Below are 22,362 nucleotides of genomic sequence, written 5' to 3'. Positions count from 1 at the left end.
CTCATCCCACCCTTTCTTTCCCCCACTGTGTCCACAAGTTTATTCTCTATGTGTATTCCTGCTCTATAAATAGGTTCATCAGTACAATTTTTCTAGATTTCGTATCTATGCATTAACATTTTTTCTGTTTTTTAAAGAGTGTTTATACCTGGGAGAATGTAGGAGCAGTGCTTAGAGCTGTAAACAAGACTTTAAACAGCTTGCAAGGCTACCGCAGGAATTTAGCAAGAGAGAAATCTGGTGGGTAAAGTATAGCTACAGAATAATCATTTCAATGCCAAGTCAGCACATTTGAAACACTGCAAGTCAAATGATCCTCCTATTTTTGTTTCAGAATTCAAACATCTGTATTACTTCCTAATGAAATGAAATACTTCCTAATAACATATAACAATAACATATGAAATACTTCCTAATATCATATGCTTCATGAGATAATCACTCAAATCTCTTATAGTTGCTTATTTATCTTTAATACACTCATGATTTTTAAAATGATGGGGCTGAACTAGCTTAGAGTTTCCCAAAGTGTGGCATACCTGCTAATAATATATATTAAATTCTTTTTTATCTGGATTTTGGGGATTTATTTGGATTATTTTAGGTTTTCATAATAAATACATAAATATTGGAAATAAAAATGATCATCTATATATGACCTAAAAGATTTCATATGGCTGGCACAAAGATCCATGATTTTATAGATATTCTAGCATAGAATGAGACTAAAGTAGATATTTGAATGAAAGCTAATTTAAAGAAAGTATTGAGTAAATAATAGTACTGCTGACACATAATGAATGGAAAATCACAGTACTGGCAGTTGATGTATTTAAAGAATTGTGAAGGTGGATATGGGTGGCTGAATTTGGGGAACACTGCAATCTGTGAGCAAGATTGGCTTTATACATTAGGTAGACTTGATAGGTGATGCAAAGTGTGTCAGAAGTCCTCAGTCTAAAGGTCTTTTCCTCATGAGTCTGTCTGAAGGGATCCTCATCAGTTTTGCATGCTAAGCATCCCACCTAAGGCTCTTTATAACCCAAGACAGACAGGTCATGGCGGAGAGTTCTGACAAAATGTGGTCCACTGGAGAAGGGAATGGCAAACCACGTCAGTATTCTTGCCTTGAGAACCCCATGAACAGTATGAAAAGGCAAAAAGATAGGACACAGAAAGATGAACTCCCCAGGTTGGTAGAGGCCCAATATGCTACTGGAGATCAGTGGAGAAATAAATCCAGAAAGAATGAAGAGATGGAGACAAAGCAAAAACAACACCCAGTTGTGGATGTGATGGAAATGGAAGTAAAGTTCAATGCTGTGAAGAGCAATATTGCATAGGAACCTGGAATGTTAGGTCCATGAATCAAGGCAAATTGAAATCGGTGAAACAGGAAATGGCAAGAGTGAATATCGACATTTTTGGAATCAGTGAACTAAAATAACTGGAATGGGTGAATTTAATTAGATGACCATTATATCTACTACTGTGTGCAAGAATCACTTAGAAGAAATGGAGTAGCCCTCATAGTCAACAAAAGAGTCTGAAATGCAGTACTTGGATGCAATCTCAAAAACGACAGAATGATCTCTGTTTGTTTCCAAGGCAACTCTTTCAATACCACAGTAATCTAAGTCTATGCCCCGACCAGTAATGCTGAAGAAGCTGAAGTTGAATGGTTCTATGAAGACCTACAAGACCTTCTAGAACTAACACCCAAAAAAGATGTCATTTTCATTATAGGGGACTGGAATGCAAAGGTAGGGAGTCAAGGAACACCTGGAGTAACAGGCAAATTTGGCCTTGAAGTACAGAATGAAGCAGGGCAAAGGCTAATAGAGTTTTGCCAAGAAAACACACTGGTCATAGCAAACACCCTCTTCCAACAACATAAGAGAAGACTCTACACATGGACATCACCAGATGGTCAATACTGAAATCAGATTGATTCTATTCTTTGCAGCCAAAGATGGAGAAGCTTTATACAGTCATCAAAAACAAGACTGGGAGCCCACTGTGGCTCAGATCATGAACTCTTTATTATCAGATTCAGACTTAAATTGAAGAAAGTAAGGAAAACCACTAGACCATTCAGGTATGACCTAAGTCAAATCCCTTACAATTATACAGTGGAAGTGAGAAATAGATTTAAAAGACTAGATCTGATAGACAGAGTGCCTGAAGAACTATGGACGGAAGTTTGTGACATTGTACATGCGACAGGGATCAAGACCATCTCCAAGAAAAAGAAATGTAAAAAAGGAAAATGGCTGTCTGAGGAGGCTTTACAAGTAGCTGTGAAAAGAAGAGAAGCGAAAAACAAAGGAGAAAAGGAAAGATATACCCATTTGAATGCAGAGTTCCAAAGAATAGCAAGGAAAGATAAGAAGGCCTTCCTCAGTGATCAGTGCGAAGAAAGACAGGAAAACAATAGAATAGGAAAGACTAGAGATCTCTTCAAGAAAATTAGAGATATCAAGGGAACATTTCATGCAAAGGTGGGCTCAAGAAAGGACAGAAATGGTATGGACCTAACAGAAACAGAAGATATTAAGAAGAGGTGGCAAGAATACACAGAAGAAATAAACAAAAAAGATCTTCAGGATCCAGATAATCATGATGGTATGATCACTCACCTAGAGCCAGACATCCTGGAATGTGAAGTCAAGTGGGCCTTAGGAAGCATCATTATGAACAAAGCTACTGTAGGTGATGGAATTCCAGTTGAGCTATTCCAAATCCTAAAAGATGATGCTGTGAAAGTGCTTCACTCAATATGCCAGCAAATTTGGAAAACTCAGCAGTGGCCTCAGGACTGGAAAAGGTCAGTTTTCATTCCAATCCCAAAGAAAGGCAATGCCAAAGAATGCTCAAACTACCACACAATTGCACTCATCTCACACGCTAGTAAAGTAATGCTTAAAATTCTCCAAGCCAGGATTCAGCAATACGTGAACCATGAACTTCCAGATGTTCAAGCTGGTTTTAGAAAAGGCAGAGGAACCAGAGATCAAATTGCCAACATCTGCTGGATCATGGAAAAAGCAAGAGAGTTCCAGAAAAACATCTATTTCTGCTTTATTGGCTATGTCAAAGCCTTTGATTATGTGGATCACAATAAACTGTGGAAAATTCTGAAGGAGATGGGAATACCAGACCACCTGACCTGCCTCTTGAGAAATCTGTATGCAGGTCAGGAAGCAACAGTTAGAACTGGACATGGAACAACAGACTGGTTCCAAATAAGAAAAGGAGTACGTCAAGGCTGTATATTGTCACCCTGCTTATTTAACTTACATGCAGAGTACATCATGAGAAACGCTGCAACAGAGGGTAGGATCCTCAGTAAGAGGTAAAAGGGTTCAGCAAGGCCTTGTTGGGATGGAGAAGGAGAAATCATGTGTGAATTTCTAATTGTGCTCTACCTGTATGTTTGGTTAGGGTGCCTCAAAAGGAGATCCTTTGCTTTCAGGACACTACTCTATTGTTTCAGTTTTACACTCACTCAAATAGGTCTTCCTTTAAGAAACTCTACTGTACTGGGTCTTCCCTGGTGGTACAGTGGCAAAGACTCCACGGTCTCCATGCAGAGGGCCTGGGTTCAGTCCCTGGTCAGGGAACTAGACTCCACATGCTGTGGCTAAAGAGTTTACATGCCACGGTTAAAGATCCTACATGCCCCAACAAAGATCCTGTATGCTGCAACTAAGACCTGGCACAGCCAAATAAATACATAAATAAATATATATATATATATATATTTTTAAAGAAACTATACTATACTAATCCAACCACAGGGAATATACAAATTCAGTTCAGTTCCGTTCAGTTCAGTCACTTCGTTGTGTCTAACTCTTTGTGACCCCAGGGACTGCAGCACACCAGGCCTCCCTGTCCATCACCAACTCCTGGAGTTGACTCCAATTCATGTTCATTGAGTCGGGGATGCCATAAAACCATCTCATCCTCTGTCGTCTGTCCTCTGTCCTTCTCCTGCCTTCAATCTTTCCCAGCATCAGGGTCTTTTCCAAGGAGTCAATTCTTTACATCAGGTGGCCCAAAGTATTGGAGTTTCAGCTTCAGTATCAGTCCTTTCAATGAATATTCAGGACTGATTTCCTTTAGGATGGACTGGTTGGATATCTTTGCAGTCCAAGGGACTCTCAAGAGTCTTCTTCAACACCATAGTTCAAAAGCATCAATTCTTCAGTGCTTGGCTTTCTTTATAGTCCAACTCTCACATCCATACATGACTACTGGAAAAACAATAACTTTGACTAGATGAACCTTTGTTGGCAAAGTACTGTCCCTGCTTTTTAATATGTGGTCTAGGTTAGTAATAGCTTTTCTTCCAAGGAGTAAGGGTTTTTTAACCTCATGGCTGTAGTCACCATCTGCAGTGATTTTGGAGCCCCCGAAAATAAAGTTTGCACTGTTTCCTCTGTTTCCCCATCTATTTGCCATGAAGTGATGGGACCTGATGCCATGATCTTACTTTTCTGAGTGTTGCATTTTAGGCCAACTTTTTCATTCTCCTCTTTCACTTTCAGGCTCTTTAGTTCTTCTTTGCTTTCTGACATAAGGGTGGTGTCATCTGCATATCTGAGGTTATTGATATTTCTCCTGGCAATCTTGATTCCAGCTTGTGCTTCCTCCAGCCCAGCGTTTCTCATGAAGTAGTCTGCATATAAATTAAATAAGCAGGGTGACAATATACAGCCTTGACGAACTCCTTTTCCTATTTGGAACCAGTCTGTTGTTCCATGTCCAGTTCTAACTGTTGCTTCCTGACCTGCATACAGATTTCTCAAGAGGCAGGTCAGGTGGTCTGGTATTCCCATCTCTTGAAGAATTTTCCAGAGTTTGTTGTGGTCCACACAGTCAAAGGGTTTGGCATAGTCAATAAATATACAAATTAGGGGAAGATTATTCCTATGATAAATCTATGATTTTGTTTGCCAAAAGATTCCATGATGGGCAATTTTATATAGAGAGTTTCCTTCCCACATTGTATATTGTTAGATCATAACCACTTTGAGAAAAAGACCAAAGGAAACAGCAAAACTTTAGAACAAAAATATTAGGATAGAATGTCCATGAAAGTTCCATCTAAAATGAAGAGAAAACATCTTGGAGAGTTAAGCAAAGAAGGTGGAGTTTCCTTTGTAGGAGCTCAGTTTACCTGCAACACATTCAAGAATTCCTTTCATTAAAGGAGACTCATGCTAAGGGGTTTGATTTTCTTATACCATATTTTCCCCTTTATTTTCCCAAGGCTTCCTGGACAACACAATGACCTGTAGAAGCTTCCTTTTGGTCCTTTGCCTCTCAGGGGATGCTTTACTTCAATCCTCCCACGTGTATCTTAGCAGGATGTGTTTGGCCACAGAGGTTCATACTAGTCTCTGTTAAAGTAGATGCTGGTCCTATTTTGGATATGCTGATGGTCTTAATCTTTTCAAAAATTTCTTAAAAATGTGTTCTTCAACCCTAGAAAGACCTAGAGGTCTTTCTCAAGCCTCACAAATGATATGATTACCCTGTCAATACAGGATACTTTAAGTAATAAGGGTTCCATTAAGGTAGATTTGTGGACCAATAGAAACCCACGAGGCCCCTCAGCTCTCTGCTGCTGCTGCAATGCTTCAACTTACTCCAAGATTCAAACTCTTAGATTCGGCAGCTCCAAGATTCAAACTCTTTCCCTCCCAGTCTGACGGCTGTTGGGTATGTGAGTGTGAGGTGGATGGTGTAGTAAAGTGTGCCATCTACACGTTGAGAACTGAAAGTGGGAAGTGCTTGAGGGATAGGAGCAGAAGAGAAATGTACATGATAAGGTAAAGAGAGACATTGAGGAATGTAGAAATATTTATTTGAAGCCATGTGGCCCAGTAGAAACTATTTTCTCAATGATGTGTTCTTTTGAAATAAGTAAAGATTATTAGCCACATGCCCCTGTCTCTCCCAGCCCTTCCTAATTTGGACATATGGCTTTATCAGGACCGCTGTAGTACTGAGCCAATTTCATCCGAGTCAGGGTGTTTATTAATAGTGTCCCTCTGAGCCATTATTCTCCAATTAAAAACAAATAAATTAAAAAATAATGTCCCTCTGCATCTCCTGAATACCTCTAAACAGCTTTGTGAAGCTTAGAATCTGGTTACACTGACTAACATTCCTGTCTGCTTTTTCTTTTCACAAGATCTGAATCAGAATCTGAGTCTTGGCTCAAGAGATGATTCCACTGAGGGCCTATCTTCTTTGGATGGAGTATTAGTGTTGTCCAGAGAACCTATGTATCATGTGTGTGTGTGTGTGTGTGTGTGTGTGTGTGTGTGTATCTCCTATTGGTTTATATATGTCAACATTTGATATGAACTAGTAGATGGCGCTAGTAGTAAAGAACTTGCCTGCCAATGCAGGAGATTTAAGAGATGTGGGTTCAATCCCTGGGTTGGGAAGATCCCCTGGAGTAGGAAATGGCAACCCACTCCGGTATTCTCGCCTGGAGAATCCCATGGACAGAGAAGCCTGGAGGGCTATGGTCCATAGGGTTGCAAAGAGTCGGACACAGCGGAAGCAACTTAGCACGCACATGCAATAGGACCTGGTATATCCCCACTACTGTGAGGAATTGGCTCACACAATTATGGAGGCTGAGAAGTCCCACAGTCTGCCATCTATAAGCTGGAGGCCCAGGAAATCAGGTGGTGTCATTCTAGTCTCAATCTGAAGGCCTGAGAACCAGGGGAGTCAATGGTAAAAATCCCAGTACAAGGACAGAACAAGACTGGTGTCCCAGCTCAGGAGGCCGGCAGAAACAAAAAGGGTGGATTCCTCCTTCCCATACCCTTTTGTTCTATTCAGGACCTCAGGAGACTGGATGATGTCCATGCACATTGAGAAGGGTGATCTACTTTACAAGTCCACTTATTGAAAATGCTAATCTCACCTGGAAGCATCCTTATAGACACACTCTGGAAAAAAGTTTCATCTGGGCACCCCTTGAACAGTCAGGTTGACACAAAAGTAACCATCACAGATGCTTTTCTCTCTGTTTTAAAGTATATTCTCTGAACCTGAAATTAGGTTCTATGTATGGTCAAAATCTTTGAGAAGTATATTTTCCATCAACTGATGAAAGGATAAAAAAATGTTACATATGTATATATGGATTTCCCTGATGGTCCAGTGGTTAAGACTCCATGGTTCCACTGCAGGGGCCGCAGGTTTGATCCCTGGTTGGGGAAGTTCTGAATGCCATTTGCTTTCATCTTAATCTGCCTGCAGTGCAGGAGACCCAGGTTCGATTCCTGGGTCGGGAAGATCTCCTGGAGAAGGAAATGACAACCCACTCCAATATTCTTGCCTGGAGAATCCCATGGACAGAGGAGCCTGGCAGGCTTCAGCCCATGGGGTCACAAGAGTTGGACACAACTTAGCAACTCAACCACCACCACCATATGTATATATGCATAAATATATATATTTAATATTATTATTATTTGGACACAGAAAAACATGATGCTTGTTACTACATGGGTGAACCTTGAGAACATTAAGTGAAAGACACCTGACACAAAAGGCCATCATGCATTGTATGATTCTGTTCACATGAAATGTCTGCTGCTGCTGCTGCTAAGTCGCTTCAGTCGTGTCTGACTCTGTGTGACCCCATAGACGGCAGCCCACCAGGCTCGCCCGTCCCTGGGATTCTCCAGGCAAGAACAGTGGAGCAGGTTGCCATTTCTTTCTCCAATGCATGAAAGTGAAAAGTGAAAGTGAAGTCGCTTAGTTGTGTCCGACTCTTTGCGACCCCATGGACTGCAGCCCACCAGGCTCCTCCGTCCATGGGATTTTCTAGGCAAGAGTACTGGAGTGGGGTGCCATTGCCTTCTCCGATGAAATGTCTAGGATACACAAATCTATAGAGACTGAAAGTTGGGTAGTCTTTCCCAGGGCTTGGGAGGAGGTAGGAGGTAGCAAGTGATTGCTAATGGGTATGAGGTTTCTTTTTAAGATGATAAAATGTTTTGGAATTAGATAACAGTGATGCTTGAAAAAATTAGTATGCAGGTCAGGAAACAACAGTTAGAACTGGACATGGAACAACAGACTGGTTCCAAATAGGAAAAGGAGTTCATCAAGGCTGTATATTGTCACCCTGCTTATTTAACTTCTATGCAGAGTACATCATGAGAAATGCTGGACTGGAAGAAGCACAAGCTCAAATCAAGATTGCCAGGAGAAATATCAATAACCTCAGATATGCAGATGACACCACCCTTATGGCAGAAAGTGAAGAGGAGCTAAAAAGCCTCTTGATGAAAGTGAAAGTGGAGAGTGATAAAGTTGGCTTAAAGCTCAACATTCAGAAAACGAAGATCATGGCATCCGGTCCCATCACTTCATGGGAAATAGATGGGGAAACAGTGGAAATAGTGTCAGACTTTATTTTCCTGGGCTCCAAAATCACTACAGATGGTGACTGCAGCCATGAAATTAAAAGACGCTTACTCCTTGGAAGGAAAGTTATGGCCAACCTAGATAGCATATTCAAAAGCAGAGACATTACTTTGCCAACAAAGGTTCGTCTAGTCAAGGCTATGGTTTTTCCTGTGGTCATGTATGGATGTGAGAGTTGGACTGTGAAGAAGGCTGAGCGCCGAAGAATTGATGCTTTTGAACTGTGGTGTTGGAGAAGACTTGAGAGTCCCTTGGACTGCAGGGAAATCCAACCAGTCCATTCTGAAGGAGATCAGCCCTGGGATTTCTTTGGAAGGAATGATGCTAAAGCTGAAACTCCAGTACTTTGGCCACCTCATGCAAAGAGTTGACTCATTGGAAAAGACTCTGATGCTGGGAGGGATTGGGGGCAGGAGGAGAAGGGGACGACAGAAGATGAGATGGCTGGATGGCATCACTGACTCGATGGAAGTGAGTCTGAGTGAACTCCAGGAGTTGGTGATGGACAGGGAGGCCTGGCGTGCTGCGATTCATGGGGTCGCAAAGAGTCGGACACGACTGAGCGACTGATCTGATCTGATCTGATGCTTGGAAAATTTTGTGATACACGAAAAAAACACTGAAGGGTACACTTTAAAATGGTGAATTTTATGGTAGTGAATTATATCTCAATCAAGTTGTTTTTAAAAGTATGTATTTGACCTGTCTGTGAGATCTTAGATAAGTCACTCAAGCTTTCTTTATCTCAGTTTCTTCCTTTGTCAAAGAAAGAAGAAAACAATCCCTGACCTTTCTATCATGTGTGAGTAGGATGAAGATTAAACGGGATAAAAGATATAAAGCATAAAACACCTTTTAAATTCAGAGGCTTATTTCTTTTTTCTTTTAATTCCTCTCCTGCACTTATGACCAAGTGCCTCTGCCACCTAACCCCAACAGAATCTAGGTGGTCTGTGTGTAGTTAGGGTTAGGATCACGAGGTAAGAAAGGCCAACACTTCATTCTCTTATCACCCCCTGTATGTCACCCCCTCCCGACACACACACACACTCCAGCTGAAGAATGCTTTCTGTTTCTCTGTTACAGGGTAAGGAAGTCCCTGTAAAGTCTTCTTCCTTCCTAAAGGGAGAATACAAGCGATTGCATTAAGATACAATGGCAAGCTTTTAAGAAACTTGATTTTAGGATGGAAAAAAAAAATTCAGTCTACAGTTGAAAGCACAGCATGGGAGCCAGCAAAGTGGCTACGTGACTAATTTCCCTTTTCTTCTTAGAGCAGCCCTTTTTTATATTGTTCAAGTTGTTTTAGATCAAATAATGGGCAATCAACCCCCCAAATTGTTGTGTGCTGTTAATTCTGCCTTCCTGACTGAATCCAGGAAGAGTGGGGTGTGGGTGGAAACTGGCACTCCTACAAGAAGCACAGTCAAATGTAGCTGAAGGATTTGTCTATAAATACATACAGACGCACACAAACTTGTGCACATGTGTCTTCCTTTATTTTATTTGATTGTGCCATTTGTGTATAACCCCTTGGGGTATAAATCAGTTTAACATTAATTAAAATATATGAAACCTCATAAAATGGAATTAAAATGTTAGGCTTCAGTTGCCACCCTTTAGGAAAGGCCTATAAAAAAGATAAATCTCGCCCTGCTCATGTTTTCCATCCCATCTCTTTTACATTTGAACATAGATACACACAGAGCTCATAAGTCCCTTTTCTGCTGGATTTTGCTTGAGTCTCTCCAATAGCTCCCTGTTGACACTGGGATCAACTCTGAGTGCTTCAGCCTGGTTTTTATGGCCTGCCATAAACTGGTTCTACCTTGTCTATCCAAACCTGTCTCCTCTTGCTCCGTGACAAAGATCTTCTACTTTAAGTTTGCATTCTTACTGCTTCTGGCTCACCTCCTGTTTATTCTCTCCTCCTCACTCCCCATGGCCTATCCGTCCTACTCATTTTCAAGAAGTCTTCCCTTTTCCTTTGCCTCCATGAAGGCACTTGGGAACTACTTCATTCCGTAGTAATCTTCATCTTCTCTGAGCTTTTATGAGACCTACAGTCTCTGCCAAGTGTTCTCAACCATGATATTGCAATACCAATTGAGAAATGTGTTTTAATTTGGTAATAATAATAATAATTTATTTGGGGAGGGATTATATATATGTACATGGAGCTTCCCTGGTGGCTCAGATGGCCAAGAACATGCTTGCAATGCAGGATACCTGGGTTTCATCCCTGGGCCAGGAAGATCCCTTGGAGAAGGGAATGGCAACCCACTCTAGTATTCTTGCCTGGAGAATTCCATAGACAGAGGAGTTTGGTGGGCTACAGTCCATGGGGTCACAAAGAGTCACAGTGACTAACACACACACACACACATGGGTATATGTATATGTGTGTGTATTCACGTGGATTAGTCCTACAATGGACATCCCTTTCAATCGCTTTCATTCAAATGTATATGATTATGCTAAGCATGTAAGATTAATTAATATATTTATTGAATAAATATTTATTGAGTCCCTACACTATTCCAAGTATAGGGAACATTATTCATTGTATATGTTGTAGAGGGTAAAAAGTTTGAGGACTGCTCACTTATACCACACAATTTGGCACCTAATTATATATTGTCTGATGTTAGTCTCTGTTTCTTGAGAATAAGTTTTGCTTCCCCAACACCAAGAGAAGCTTTCTGAAATCAGTGAAGTTTATTTGAATCTTCTGCAGCATCTAGTGCCGGAATGGGCATTCCATACATAGATGCTTAATAAATACTAGCAACTGGTTAAAATATTATTAGTGTGAGACAATATATTGGGAAAATTGTAGTACACATGAGAAGCTGATATTTATACCATCCAATTAAAATTATAAACTATTAAGTTGTTATCACTGTGGCTTTTATTTCATGTTGTTTCTACCTGAAATTAAATTAATGAATGAAATGATTGTAAATCTGAATGTTCTAAGGTGTTTAATTGCTTCTCTTTTTATGTATCTGAAATTTGCTAGTTTTAGAATCTTAAAAAATATATTTAGAAAATAGGATATGTGTAGATGGAAGGGGGATTTTTAAATTAAATATATAATTTTCTAGTCATTTGCATTTGAATGCAAAATAGAATCAGAGACTTTGAGAGTCAAAAGAAACTTTAAGTGATAAGTTCAAATCACTTATTTTGTAAGTGAGGAAATTGAGGTCCAGTGAGGGTGAGGACTTGCTCAAGGTCACACAGTCTGGGGACAAAATGAATGTTCTCAGTTATCTGGATTCACATGGATGGCTCCAGTACTCTGGGTTTTATTTGTTAAGAATGGCAGAAGCATAGAAAGATAGAATGAATGCATATCTATTACCTGGGAAATAAGCTGCAAAATGACAAAGCTGACACACTCATCGACATGGTAAATTATAAGTGGCTTAAAGGAATTGCTAACCATTTTTCTGGCCAAATGGCGCAAAATGAAGAAAGATAATAAATAATCCTGAAATGATTGATGTCGTCATGGTCTTCTGAAGAAGACAAAAGGCTAGCTAGTTAGTTCCATACTTCTCACTTAATCACATTTAATCATGGATTATTTCCTAAACTTCTGGCAAGATCTCAGAATACATTAAACAAGGAAGTGATTTTAAATAAGAAACTATGCCATTCTTCTGGTTTTTAGCATAGGTATGTTTACATCTGTTCCTTTCTTTTTTTTTTTTTTTTTACAGCATCCTTCCCAAACTCAGTAGAAAAGTAATTTTGTCTTTACTACCTGGTTGATAATTATTTTCCTTTTTAATTGTAGCCTATGTTCTAAATGTATACTGTACTCTACAGTCTTGCTGTTATACTCCTGAAGAAAGAGTAGCTTTTGGCATAAAAAGGACTAGGATTGAACCTTATTTTAATTCTTCTTGGTTCATTGGGGTATGATTACATTCTTTGAGAGAAAATCTGGTACCAAGAAAGCCTCCCTCTGAGGTGAGTTTGCTCACCACAGAGCCCTCTGGAGCTGGACTGGACCTGAGAACAGCCAGGGAAGCAGTTCTGAGTGTCAAAATGTGTTCCATGGGATGTACCTCTGGAATGTGACCGGTGCAAGGGGTTCCTAGATAACTTGAGTTTTGAAAACACACAGCCCAGTCTGCTTGCTTCCTAGAGGTTCTCAATCTATGTGAAAACATTTTAAGGCTCTGAGAAGCAGCATGGTAAAGAAACCTGCCTAACTCTAGCCAGAGTTACAGTCTTTTGTCCATAACATCTACTAACATTCCGATAAACAAGATTCTTGAGGGAGAAAAACTGGTTTAGGAAATCTCACTGATTAGAAGACTGAGGATCTGCAAGGGAAAGTGGCTTACTCAAGGCTGCTAGCTCTGTAGTGGCAGAGCTGGGGCAGTGCATTAATGAATGTTTCATTACTAAGTACAATATACTTTGGCACCTTTCAGTGGAGGATATGATGCTGGGGCCTCCCTGATAGCTCAGTCGTAAAGAATCTGCCTGCAATGCAGGAGATTGCCTGCAGTGCAAGAGGCCCACGTTTGGTCCCTGGATCAGGAAGATCCCTTTAAGAAGGAAATGGCAACCCAGTATTCTTGCCTGGGAAATCCCATGGACAGAGGAGCCTGGCAGGCTACAGTCCGTGGGGTCGCAAGAGTTGGACATGACTTAACGACTGACCACCACCACCAAAGGACAGGACAAAGAGCTATTGTATCTCTTTTGCTTCCCATTTTATATACCATAGACTTCTTTCTCCTGCCATCAATGGCATCTATCATATAATGTCTTTTGGTCTTTTAACTTTTCTCATCAATGTTATAGACAATAAACTCTGATCTATACCTCTTGATTATGTGATTTCTCTAGTTCTTCACATGGGTAGATCTTTATCACTCTTCAAGTCTCAGCCTAAATACTACCTGTTTAGTAAGGTGTCCCCAACCATTCTACCTAAGTTGTGCTTTCCCCTCCTACAATGATTATTCACTATCACAGCACTGTCTTTCTTTTCTTTTAATTTAATTTTTATTTTTTAACAGTAAAAACATTTTGTATTGGGCTAGAGCCGATTAACAGTGTTGTGATCGTTTGAGGTGAACAGCGAAGGGACTCAGCCATACATATACATGTATCCAGCACTGTCTTTCTTTTATGCTACTTCACAGTCTTAGGTATGTCAGCTGTTTTGCTCACCATGTGCCCTCAGCACAGTGCCTAGCCCATAGTAGAGTCAAGAAATATTTACTGAAGGAATGACTAAAACGAGCAACTAAAACTGTCTCTGTTAACAATTTCCATTTGATCAGAATGCCTCTCTGCACCTTCCCTGACACTCTGGGTTCTTTATAACATTTTTTTCCCATTGGGTGAGTGACTGGGTAATTTGTGGAATTCCTAACCTATCAATGAGATGCAATTTGTCTGTACATGCTGCCCCCAGACCCATTTCTATTTAAGTCAAATAACATCATTTATCTCCTTCACTCCAGTAAATATGTGATTCAATATTCCCTAAAGAGAGCATTTGAGGATTTCTAGAAGTTTAGTGGAGGAGACTTAGCCTCTGCCAGGAAGGTAACAGAAGAGTGACAGGTCTCTAGCACAGACATGCTACACATTGATTGATCTGATAGATTACATTCCTGTTCAAAAACATCTGCTTCTTCCTCCCAAATCCATGGGAGGGGTACACATTTTCACCTGTTGACTTTGAACTCAATCATGCGATTTGCTTTGGTCAGTGGGATGTTAGCAGACATGATGTAAACAGAGACAAGAAATATACATGCGTTTCTTGTGCCTCTGTCATCACGTAAGGAGAGATGTACCTGCAGTCTGGGTCCCAGAAAAAATAGACATAAGTGGAGTTGAGCTTCTAAGCAGCAAGCTCAGCTGGACCTGCAGCTTGACACAGAGCTGCTCCTTTGAACTTGGTCTTGATCAGCCAATCACTGTCAATCTACAGACTCATGAATGAGAAGATATGGGTTCTTTTTTGGGTACAGTTTTCTAAAAAAAATATATTCATTTATTTATTTTTGGCTGTGATGGGTCTTTGTTGCTTTGTGCGGGCTTTCTCTCATTGCGGCCAGTGAGGGCTATTCTTCATTGTGGTGTGCGGGCTTCTTGTTGCCATGGCTTCACTTCTTGAGGACCAGACTCTAGGGTATGTGAGCTTCCGTAGTTGCAGCTTGAGGACTCAGTAGTTTAGGTGCACAGGCTTAATTGCTCCAAGGCATGTGGAATCTTCCCGGACAAGAGATCAAACCTGTGTCTCCTGCACTGGCAGGTAGATTTTATCCACTGTGCCCCCAGGGCAGTCTGAAATGGTTGTTCTTCAAAGCCATTGAGTTTAAGGTGCTTTTTGTTTAATTTTTTTTTCTCTCTCTCTCTCTCTCTCTTTTTTTTTTTTTTTTTTTTGCTTTACTAGCAATAGGTGATGATCGACCTCTGGTCAATCTGTTAATTTTATCAAGACATTTCAGGTTTCTTTAAGGAACTTCACTATCTTTAGGATAATGTGTGCTAATGCCTTTCTAGTCTAGGGAAAGATCCATTTTTGAAGATTGTAGTAAGATACCTGGAAGTTTATTGATTTGGCTACTGCCTGAAATTGAGAGGTGTGATAGAGCTAAATTGATAGGACAAGAAATGAGAAGAAGATTGAATGTGGACTGAGCAATAAAGAGGACTAATTATATTTCTTTAACTGAATTTTTATTAAGATAATCTAAGTCCAAATGCCATAAGAAATAATACAGAGATCTGATTTACTCCTTATGCAGTTTCCCCCTATGATAGATGTGTGTGTGTGTGCTCAGTCATGTTGGACTCTTTGCGACCCCATGGACTGTTGCCACCCCCCAGGCTCCTCTGTCCATGGGATTTCCCAGGCAAGAATACTGGAGCGGGTTGCCATTTCCTCCTCCTGGGGGTATTCCTGAACCAGGGATCAGACCTGTGTATCCTGCATTGGCAGGTGGATTCTTTACCACTGTGCCACCAGGGAAGCCCCCTATGATAGATAATATAAAACAATAGTACAGTACCACAGGGTGCTTTCCAGGTGGCTCAGTGGTCAAGAATACGCCTGCAATGCAGGAGATGCAGGTTCAATACCTGGGTCAGGAAGATCCCCTGGAGGAGGAAATGACCCACTCCAATATTCTTGCCTGGGAAATCCCATGGACAGAAGAGCCTAGAGGGCTATAGTCCATGGGGTCACAAAAGAGTCAGACACGGTTGAGCCACTAAACAACAACAACAACAACAGTACCACAACGAGAAAATTGATATTGATACAATTCAGCCATCTTATCTGTGTGCATGTGTGTGTTTAATTCTATGCAATTTTATCACATGTGTAGCCTTGTGTGTAGCTTAGTTGGTAAAGAATCTGTCTACAGTGCAGGAGACCCGGGTTTGATTCCTGGGTGGGAAAGATCCCCTGGAGAAGGAAATGGCAACCCACTCCAGTATTCTTGCCTGGAGAATCCCATGGACAGAGGAGCTTGGTGGGCTATAGTCCATGGGGTCGTAAAGAGTCGGACACAACTTAGTGACTAAACCACCACCAGGCTTGTGTGTCTACCACCATATCAAGAACATTGCCGTCACTAAAGGATTGTTTATGCTGCCTTTCATAACCACAGCAACTGCTTCCTGTTCACCCTTCCTAACCCGTAACAACCACTAATATGTTCTCCATTTCTAAAATTTTGTCCTTTCAGAAACATGACGTACCAGGAATTGAGGATTTTGATGAATCATTTGCCCTTTGATGTAAACCTTTGCCTCTTCCTCACCACAAAATCTCCAGTAAAACCTACACCATCCTCTACTACTTGATAGAGGGTTTTTCTTTTGATGTGGTGTAATTCTGACTCCTCCTTTGGCATTGATGTGGAGAGCATCTGAGGCTCACCAAAGGCCTGGGTTTAACACCTATGTTTGAACTATTAAAGTGTTAAAGCACTGGGATAGAACTGAAAGGAAGTGGGACCACTCACAGGGAGAAAGTGGTTCTTCTAAAACATGGTAACAGCTTTGTGAGCTCTAGGTGTTCCCAGGTATTCCTTTTAAAATTCACTGCCTACTCTCCCCAACTTGCTTTTTGCCTTTCTTTTACTCCTTTCTCTTTTCTGTCCAGATATGGGTTATCATTTGAGAGATACCATGAAGACTCCTCCTGCTGGTTCCTAAATCTTTTTTTTTTAAATATAAATTTATTATTTTAATTGGAGGTTAATTATTTTACAATATTGTATTGGTTTTGCCTGGTCTGTCTTGGTAACTGAAACTCGAATATTAGAGATTCATTCATCTAGATTCAGTTATCATTTGTTTTTAAAAGCAAATGATGGGTATATAGTGCCTACTCAATAAACATTTACTGAATGGATAAACACTTTAGTAGGAATTTGCTTATCAGAGAAATGCATTGGAGTGGGCATTTTGATGGGGGGTAGTGCGTGAGTGCCACATTGCTCAGTGGTGTCTGACTCTTTGTGACTTCATGGACTGTAGCCAGCCAGGCTCCTCTGTCCATGGGATTCTCCAGGCAAGAATACTGGAGTGGGTAGCCATTCCCCTCTCCGGGGGATCTTCCCAACCCAGGAATCGAACCCACATTTCTTACTTAAGAAGTGTTGGCAGGTGGGTTCTTTACCACTAGCGCCACCTGGGAAGCCCATTATTTTCTCTTCTCTTATTTATTTTTAGATTACGAACTATTTCAAACAGAGAAAATATAAAGATCAATATACTGAATACCCATGACTCTAATCCAAAGTTAATGAATGCTAATGCCTTGCCTTTTGTAAGAAAAAAAAAGTGTTGGTGGAGAATGGATATATATGTATATGTATGGCTGAAGTCCCTTCACTGTTCATCTGAAACTATCACAGCATTGTTTGTTAATTGGCTATGCTGCTGCTAAGTCGATTCAGTCGTGTCCAACTCTGTGCGACCCCATAGACAGCAGCCCACCAGGCTCCAACTTCCCTGGGATTCTCCAGGCGAGAGTACTGGAGTGGGTTGCCATTGCCTTCTCCAATGCATGAAAGTGAAAAGTGAAAGTGAAGTCGCTCAGTCGTGTCCGACTCTTAGCGACCCCATGGACTGCAGCTTACCAGGCCCCTCCATCCATGGGATTTTCCAGGTGAGAGTACTGGAGTGGGTTGCCATTGCCTTCTGTATACCCCAAGACAAAATAAAAAATTAAAAAGAAAAAAAGAGGTGTTATGGGTGGAGTTGTTGCCCCCTGATTACACTGCTCTCCCTGCTCTCCTCACAGGTCCCCTGCAGACTGTAGTTTGAGTGTATGCTTCCCATGCATGTTAGTATACTGTGTATATTTGTGTTCAAAGATAGGATACAGTATTATTATTTTCTGAACTTCATATAAATGATTTCCTGTATACATATCATTCTGCAGCTTGCATTTTTCATTTAACATTATGATTATATTTATCCATGTTAATACATGTGTATGTAGATCATTCATTGTATCTGCTGCCTTGTATTACACAGTATGACTATAACACAGATGATTCATTTCTCTTTTGATGAATACCTAGATTGATTCCTATTACAATGCTGTGCCAAACACCTTGAACAGGTTACTTTTTCAGGTGTCCAAGAGTTTTTCAAAGATAAATGACAAAAGGTGGAACTACTGGGCATTAGGGAATGTGCATATTCAGATGGACTAGATATTGCCAAATTACTCTCGTATGTGATATCCCAAAGTACAGGCAAGCCTTGCAGATAATGCGATTTTGGTTCCAAACGACTGCTACGAAGCAAATATTGCAATAGAGTCACATGAATTTTTCATTTTCCCTGTGCAAATAAAAGTTATTTTTCCACTAAACTATAGTTTATTAAGTATGCAGTAGCATTGTTGAAAGAAGTGATGTACAAACCTTAATTTAAAAATACTTTATTGCTAAAAAGTACTAACCATCATCTGAGCCTTCAGTGAGTTATGATCTTGTGGCTGGTGGAAGATCTAGCCTTGATGTTCATGGCTGCTGATTGATCAGGGTAGTACTTGCTGAAGGTTGGGGTGGCTGTGACAATTTCTCAACATAAGACAACAATGAACTTTGCTGTGCCAGTTGGCTCTTCTTTTCTCAAATTTCTCTGTCACATGCAACACTGTTTGATGGCATTTACCCACAGTAGACTTCTTTCAAAATTTGAGTCAATCTTGTCAAACTCTGCCCCTGCTTTGTCAACTGTTTATGTACTATTCTAAAATTTTTGTCGTCATTTCAACCATCTTCAAAGTATCTTCACCAGGAATAGTTTCTGTCTTAAAAAACCACTTGCGATGCTCATCCATAAGAAGCCACTCCTCATCCACTAAGGTTTTATCATGAGATTGCAGCAATTCAGTCACATCTTCAAGCTCCACTGCTAATTCTCTTGCTATTTCTATAGCATCTGCAGTTACTTCCTCCACTGGAAACTTTAGCCCCTCAAAGTCATCCATGAGAGTTGGAATCAACTTCTTCTAAACTCCTGTTAATGTTTTATTTTGACCTCCTGCCATGAATCACAATATACTTAGTAGCATTTAGAATGGTGAATCTTTTTCAGAAGGTTTTCAATGTAATTTTCTCATATCCATAGAGGAATCACTCACTATCTATAGCACTATAGCTGTATGAAATGTATTTCTTAAATAATGACTTGAAAAGGCAATGGAGGATGAGATGGCTGGATGGCATCACTGATGCAATTGACATGAACTTGGGCAAACTCTGGGAGATGGTGAGGGACAGGGAAGCCTGTGGTGCTGCAGTCCATGGGGTCGCAGAGTCGGGCATGACTTGACCACTGAACAACGACAATGAACAAGACTTGAAAGTCAAAATTACTCCTTGATCAATGGACTGCAGGATGGATGCTGTGTTAGCAGGATGAAAACAACACTAATCTCATAGTCTATCTCAATCAGAGCTTTTGGGTGACCAGGTGCATTGTCGATGAGCAGTAATATTTTCAAAGGAATTTTTTTCTGAGGAGTAGGCTCAGCTGGTAAAGAATCTGCCTGCAATGCAGGAGACCCTGGTTCGATTCCTGGGTTAGGAAGATCCTCTCGAGAAGGGATAGGCTGCCCACTCCAGTATTTTGGGCTTCCCTGATGGCTCAGCTAGTAAAGAATCTGCCTGCAATGTGGGAGACCTGGGTTCAATCCCTGGGTTGGGAAGATCCCCTGGAGAAGGGAACAGCTACCCACTCCAGTAGTCTGGCCTGGAGAATTCCAGGTATAGTCCACGGGCTTGCAAAGAGTCAGACACCACTGAGCAACGTTCACTTCAAGTCTCAACAGTGGGCTTAAAATATTTGGTAAACCATGTTGTAAACAGATGTGCTGTCATACAGGCTTTATTCTTCCAAATCTACTCTGCACAGACAGAGTAGATGTAGTATAATTCTGAAGGGCCGTAAGATTTTCAAAATGGCCAATGGGCCTTGGCTTCAACTGTATTTGTCCCTAAGAAGAGAGTCAGCTTGTCCTTCAAAGCTTTGAAGCCAGGCATTGACACCTTCTCTCCAGCCATGAAAGCTCTAAATGACATCTTCTTGCAATAGAAGGCTGTTTTGTGTACACTGAAAATCTGTTGTTTAGTGTAGCTACCTTCATGGGTTATCTTAGCACTTTCTGCTTCACCTTGCACTTTTATGTGATGGAGATGGCTTCTTTTCTTAAACCTCATAAATCAACCTCTGCTGGCTTCAAACTGTTCTTCTGCAGCTTCCTCGCCTCTTTCAGCCTTCATGGAACTGAAGAGAGTTAGGACCTTGCTCTGGATTAGGCTTTGGCTTCAGGGAACGTTGTGGCTGGATTAATCTTCTATCCAGATCACTAAAACTTTCTCCACATCGGCTATAAGGCTGTTTCGGTGTCTGATCATTTGTGTGTTCACTGGATTAGCCCTTTTATTTCCCTTCAATAACTTTTCCTTTGCATGCACACCTTAGCTAACTGTTTGGCTCAAGAGGATTAGCTTTTGGACTGTCTCAGCTTTTGACATGCCTCCCTCACTAAGCTTAAGCATTTCTAGCATTTGATTTAAAGAGTGAGACATGTGAGTCTTCCTTTCACTTGAATACTTAGAGGCCATTGTAGGTTATTGACTGGCTTCAATATTGTTGTGTCTCGGGGAATAGGGAGGCCCAAGGAGATGAGGGAGATGGGGCAGTGGCTGGTTGGTGGAGCAGTCAAAACACACTTAACATTATCGATTACATCTGCCCTTTATATGGATATAGTTCATGGAGCCCCCCAAACAATTACAATAATAATGTGGAAGATCACTGATCACAGATCACCATAACAATATAACAGTGATGCAAAAGTTTGAGATACTGTGAAGAGTGCCAAAATGTGACACAGAAACACAAAGTGAGCAAGTGCTGTTGGAAAAAATGGTGCCAAAGACTTGCTTGACACAGAGTTAGCCCAAACCTTCAACTTGTAAACGAGTTGCCAGTCCAGGTTCGATGCACGATACTGGATGCTTGGGGCTGGTGCACTGGGACGACCCAGAGGGAAGGAATGGGGAGGGAGGAGGGAGGAGGGTTCAGGATGGGGAACACATGTATACCTGTGGTGGATTCATTTTGATATTTGGCAAAACTAATACAATTATGTAAAGTTTAAAAATAAAATAAAATTAAAAAAAATGCAGGATCTGTGAAGCATCGTAAACTGAAACATAGTAAAAACGAGGTATGTATGTATATGCAGTTCCTTTTCATTTTCTTGACAATGTTTGGTATTGTCAGACTTTGCACTTCTCTGGTAGCACATATGGTACCTTACTGTTTTAATTTGTACTATCTTGATAGCTATTTAGGTTGAACGTATTTTTATATATGTATTGGGCATTTAAATTCCCTCATCTCTGAAATGTCTGTCTTCTGCCCATTTTCCTATTGTCTTGTTTGTCTTATAGATTTGCAAAAATTCATTACATATTCTGGATCTCTATCTTATGCCAGTTATATGCTCTGTAAATCCAGTCTGTGGTTTGTTTTTTAATGTGTTTATGATGTATTTTTTATTTTATTTTATTTTTTATTTTTTAAAGATATTTATGTATCTGGCTGTACCAGGTCTTAGTTTTTGCATGCGGGATCCTCAATCTTTGTTGTGGCTTTGTGGGATCTTTAGTTGTGGTATGCATATTCCTAGTTACGGCATGTGGGATCTAGTTCCCTGACCAAGGATCAAACCTGGACCCCCTGCACTGGAAGCACAGGGCTTAGCCACTGGAAAGCCAGGGAAGTATAGAAGTTTGCATTTTCATGTAGTGAAAATGCATTATCCATTTTTTTCCCCCATAGCTTGGGTGTTTGTGTTTTACTTAAAGAAGCCTGAGCAGCCTGAATATTTAAAGGAACAGAAGACTGGGAGGGCAGATGATAGAGCATGGAAACAGATATCCCCTTCATTCTTGTTGTTCTCCTTTTTCTTCTATTATTTCTCCATTTTTCCTTATCCTGAAATTGATGTGTCTAACAAACAAATTAGGCTGCTCTGTTGCTCTGATTTGTTCAATTTTGTGTCTAGATATCTTTGGCTCTGTTTTGCTACTTTCTTCAAAACTTTTCCATCTATTTTGTGCTAGCAGTAAATGCAGTGGAGAAGACTGGTTTTTTCCTTTATGAATAAACAAATAAATATATACACCTCAGGACTGAAATAACTGTGCCAATTGAATTACCTCATATAATGAAAAGTAACAGGTAAAAGATCTCATTTGGGGAATCTGTATTGTTTTTTGGTAAAGGAAGACTTTTTAAAGAATCATTTTCTAAACTTTTATTGCTTTAAATCACTACCATAATACCACACTGTCATCTCCATAA

The sequence above is a fragment of the Bubalus kerabau genome, chromosome X (genome assembly GCF_029407905.1).
Source record: "Bubalus kerabau isolate K-KA32 ecotype Philippines breed swamp buffalo chromosome X, PCC_UOA_SB_1v2, whole genome shotgun sequence".
Taxonomy (NCBI): Eukaryota; Metazoa; Chordata; class Mammalia; order Artiodactyla; family Bovidae; genus Bubalus; species Bubalus kerabau.
The sequence above is the reverse complement of the archived record's forward strand: the minus strand, read 5'-3'. Positions refer to the sequence as shown.